Source organism: Calonectris borealis, unplaced genomic scaffold (genome assembly GCF_964195595.1).
Source record: "Calonectris borealis unplaced genomic scaffold, bCalBor7.hap1.2 HAP1_SCAFFOLD_136, whole genome shotgun sequence".
NCBI classification, from domain to species: Eukaryota; Metazoa; Chordata; class Aves; order Procellariiformes; family Procellariidae; genus Calonectris; species Calonectris borealis.
The window spans coordinates 142501-147500 of NW_027441523.1; positions in this window are offsets into that span (position 1 = coordinate 142501).

Here is a 5000-nt window from a genome sequence, read left to right on the forward strand (position 1 = left end):
GGGAGGTGCCGCCGGCCACCCGCTCCGCGCATCGATTCCCTTGAGCGAGGTCGACGGGACCGAGGGAAAGCCGCGGCAGGCTCGACTCCCCCGGTCTTCCAGCGTTCGAGTGCCGGCCACCGGTACCGGTCTTTGCCCTGCGCCCCGGGGAACCGCTTACCCCGGGGGAGGAGAAGGCCGAAGAAGACTAAGAGGCACCGCGCCTCACCCGTGCCATCCCCGGGTAACGGGGGCCGGGAAAAGCCGCTCAAGGCTCGACGCCCGCGGCCACTTGCCTTCGGCTGCCGGCCGCAGGGACCGGCCGCCCTTTTCTTCCCGCTTGCGCGGGCTCCAGCTTAGGGCTGGAGAAGTTTGGAAGGGCGAGGCGCCGCCACCTCGCCCGTACGAGTGCAGACCTTCCCAGCGAGCCCTCCTGCTACCAGGACTCGCGCCAGCAAAAAAGAGGACGAGGCGCCGCCGCCCCGCCTGCACCATCACCGGGCCCTCGGGGGCCGGGGCAAGCCGCGGCCGACTCGAGACCCCCCGGCTGTCTGCATTCGGCTGCCGGTGTTTCTGCCCGCTTCGCGGGCTCCAGCTTAAGGCCGGAGAAAAAGGACAAGGCGCCGCCACCTTGCCCGTCTCCATCACACGGCCCTCGGCAGCCGGCGGCAGCCCTGGTGGGCTGGGCACTCGCGGGCACCTCTGCCCCGGAACGGTGCCAGCACCCGCCTTTGCCATCATCGGGCCCCCCGGGGCCGAGGGAGGCTCGGCTCCCCCGGCCTTCCAGCGTTCGAGTGCCGGCGACCGCCACCGGCCGCCGGTCTTTGCCCTGCCCCGCGGGGAACCGCTTCTCCCGGGGGAAACGAGGACGAGGCGCCGCCGCCTCGCCTGCACGCCGCAGTCCCGTCACCGGGCCCGCCTGACACCACCAGCTGCCCGCGGAGGGCTCGCACCGGTGAAAACGGGACGCCGCCGCCCCGCCTGCGCCGTCAGTTGGGCCCTCGGGGGGCCGGGGGGGGAAGCCGCGGCAGGCTCGGCACCCCCCGGCCGTCTGCGTTCGGCTGGCCGGGAGCCGGCCGCCGCTCTCTCCGCCCGCTTCGCGGGCTCCAGCTTAAGGCTGGCACAAAGGGACGAGGTGCCGCCAACCTCGGTCGTCCCACCAACCGGGCCCTCTGGAGCCGGGAGTAAGCCGCGGCAGGCTCGACGCCCCCCGGCCGTCTGCCTCCGGCAGTGACCTTCACCATCACTGGGCCCCGGCTGGGTGCGTTCGAGTCTTTGCCCTGCCCTGCGGGATCCGGCCTTATGCCTCGTGCCGGTCGGCAACGGCCGCCGGAGCCGGCCGCCGGCTCCGGCTCTCCGCAGCTCCCGACCCCTCGGACACGCTGGGCTGGCTTGTCGGGCAAGCGCTGGGAGATGGCCGGACCGAAGAGACTGGAAGCTGGGCCGGACCACCGAGGGAACCGCCACGACGGCCGCCGAGCACCCCACTTTGCTGGCAGAACCGCGGGCCTTGCAGCCGCTGACGAGCGCTGCTCTGGAGACGAGTCACGGCTCGCTCCTATAGTACGGACCGGCACGTCCCCGCCGCCGGCAAGCTCCAAGAGCGGCGCCTCTGCGCACCGGGGAGGCGCGCCAACCACGCCGACTTTTACGATGACGTAACTGGAGGCAGCGAAAAACAGCGACCCCTTCGGCAGCTCCGACGAAGCAGCGGGGACAACACGTCTACCCCTCGGCCCCGGCAAGGCGACCAAGTCCCGCCGGAGCCGGGTAGACTTGGCCGCCCTTATCGCCGGACGCTACGCAACCAACAACCCGCGGTCGCCGGGTACCGCAGGCGGCCCCACGGGCTCCGAAAAGGGGTAGACCTGACGGCCGCCGCCGAGCCCGGAGCCGGGTAGACCTGACGGCCGCCGCCGGCCCCGGAGCCGGGTAGACCTGACGGCCGCCGCCGGCCCCGGAGCCGGGTAGACCTGACGGCCGCCGCCGGGCCCGGAGCCGGGTAGACCTGACGGCCGCCGCCGGCCCCGGAGCCGGGTAGACCTGACGGCCGCCGCCGGCCCCGGAGCCGGGTAGACCTGACGGCCGCCGCCGGCCCCGGAGCCGGGTAGACCTGACGGCCGCCGCCGGCCCCGGAGCCGGGTAGACCTGACGGCCGCCGCCGGCCCCGGAGCCGGGTAGACCTGACGGCCGCCGGCGGCGCCGGAGCCGGGTAGACCTGACGGCCGCCGCCGGCCCCGGAGCCGGGTAGACCTGACGGCCGCCGCCGGCCCCGGAGCCGGGTAGACCTGACGGCCGCCGCCGAGCCCGGAGCCGGGTAGACCTGACGGCCGCCGGCGGCCCCGGAGCCGGGTAGACCTGACGGCCGCCGCCGGCCCCGGAGCCGGGTAGACCTGACGGCCGCCGGCGGCCCCGGAGCCGGGTAGACCTGACGGCCGCCGGCGGCCCCGGAGCCGGGTAGACCTGACGGCCGCCGGCGGCCCCGGAGCCGGGTAGACCTGACGGCCGCCGCCGGCCCCGGAGCCGGGTAGACCTGACGGCCGCCGCCGGCCCCGGAGCCGGGTAGACCTGACGGCCGCCGGCGGCCCCGGAGCCGGGTAGACCTGACGGCCGCCGCCGGGCCCGGAGCCGGGTAGACCTGACGGCCGCCGCCGGCCCCGGAGCCGGGTAGACCTGACGGCCGCCGGCGGCCCCGGAGCCGGGTAGACCTGACGGCCGCCGGCGGCCCCGGAGCCGGGTAGAGCTGACGGCCGCCGCCGGCCCCGGAGCCGGGTAGACCTGACGGCCGCCGCCGGCCCCGGAGCCGGGTAGACCTGACGGCCGCCGCCGGCCCCGGAGCCGGGTAGACCTGACGGCCGCCGCCGGCCCCGGAGCCGGGTAGACCTGACGGCCGCCGCCGGCCCCGGAGCCGGGTAGACCTGACGGCCGCCGGCGGCCCCGGAGCCGGGTAGACCTGACGGCCGCCGCCGGCCCCGGAGCCGGGTAGACCTGACGGCCGCCGCCGGCCCCGGAGCCGGGTAGACCTGACGGCCGCCGCCGGCCCCGGAGCCGGGTAGACCTGACGGCCGCCGGCGGCCCCGGAGCCGGGTAGACCTGACGGCCGCCGCCGGCCCCGGAGCCGGGTAGACCTGACGGCCGCCGGCGGCCCCGGAGCCGGGTAGACCTGACGGCCGCCGGCGGCCCCGGAGCCGGGTAGACCTGACGGCCGCCGCCGGCCCCGGAGCCGGGTAGACCTGACGGCCGCCGCCGGCCCCGGAGCCGGGTAGACCTGACGGCCGCCGCCGGCCCCGGAGCCGGGTAGACCTGACGGCCGCCGCCGGCCCCGGAGCCGGGTAGACCTGACGGCCGCCGCCGGCCCCGGAGCCGGGTAGACCTGACGGCCGCCGCCGGCCCCGGAGCCGGGTAGACCTGACGGCCGCCGCCGGCCCCGGAGCCGGGTAGACCTGACGGCCGCCGCCGGCCCCGGAGCCGGGTAGACCTGACGGCCGCCGCCGGGCCCGGAGCCGGGTAGACCTGACGGCCGCCGCCGGCCCCGGAGCCGGGTAGACCTGACGGCCGCCGGCGGCCCCGGAGCCGGGTAGACCTGACGGCCGCCGGCGGCCCCGGAGCCGGGTAGACCTGACGGCCGCCGGCGGCCCCGGAGCCGGGTAGACCTGACGGCCGCCGGCGGCCCCGGAGCCGGGTAGACCTGACGGCCGCCGGCGGCCCCGGAGCCGGGTAGACCTGACGGCCCCTCCGTGCTCCGGGTCCGGCTGGACCGGGCTGCCGCCGTCTCCCGTCCGGGGGGTGTGTGGGGAGGTGGGGAACCGGGGGGGTGATTCGAGATTTAAGCGGGTCTGATACAAGGGCCACCCTGTCCCCGTCTTCCTGCCCGCGGTGGGCGATGGGGAGTGGGGGCATGCGTGCGTGTGCGTGCGTGTGGGCGTAATTCCCCCACCCCCCGCCCGTTTCTGGGATTTAAAGGGCTTTTAATGCAGGAGAGCGAGCACTGCGTCACACAAGAGTTATTGTCCGTATCGGTTTCCGTAGGGAAAAAGAAATCAATCAAATTCTGGTAAAATTAATTTTCTTTTAGCACGGCTAGGTGGACGATACCCCCGGAAAAATAAAACGGGGCCGATTGGAGAATCTCGATAACGCTCGACCTGCTTTGTTAAGACGCGTGTACAAATACTCCTCAATCCCCTGCGCACCAAGAACTGACCCCGGGTAAATTAAGGTCAAGGTCAAGTGACTAGCGATTCGGTGACCGACGTTTCTATCCCTCGCTTAGGACCGAGGTATTCGACGACGATGAATGAATTCCTTCGTGCGGAAATGAAGGAAATGAATCGACGTTAAAAATTAAGGAAGACTTAATTTATCGAACCAATGAAATAAACCATTGGGTTCATTGAAGAGATCCCAAAACATAAACATGGCTATGGACACATCAATAACGAAGGATCGGATTTCTTTACCAAATCTGCATTCCTCTCTTTCGGGCACGCCAAGAGGTGACGGACGGGAAAGGGAGAGAGAGGGAAGGTGGGGCCGATGAGTACCTGTTAGTAATTACTGTTAATTCTTTAATAAAGACGGCTGTAATAGATAAATTTGGCAAGAGTACGTGCAAGAGTTAGTTGTAAATTAAATGAAAATGTGAAGGGTCGCTTATCACCTTTTGAATTAACAATTTGCGCCCGAGGTACCAATCGATGATTACATACATACGTACGTACGTACCTACGTACGTACCTACATACACACATAAATAAAAGTTAAAAAAAAAAAAAAGAATAAACGCGGGGGGACGGGGGACGGCACCCCAACACCGGGCGGGGGAGGCCAGGTCTACCCCCGGGCGCCGGAGACTGCCGCCGCCTGCGGCGTGGGAGGCCAGGTCTACCCCCGCGGCGGGGGAGGCCAGGTCTACCCCCGAGCGGGGGAGGCCAGGTCTACCCCCCGCGGCGGGGGAGGCCAGGTCTACCCCCGGGCGCCGGAGACTGCCGCCGCCTGCGGCGGGAGAGGCCAGGTCTACC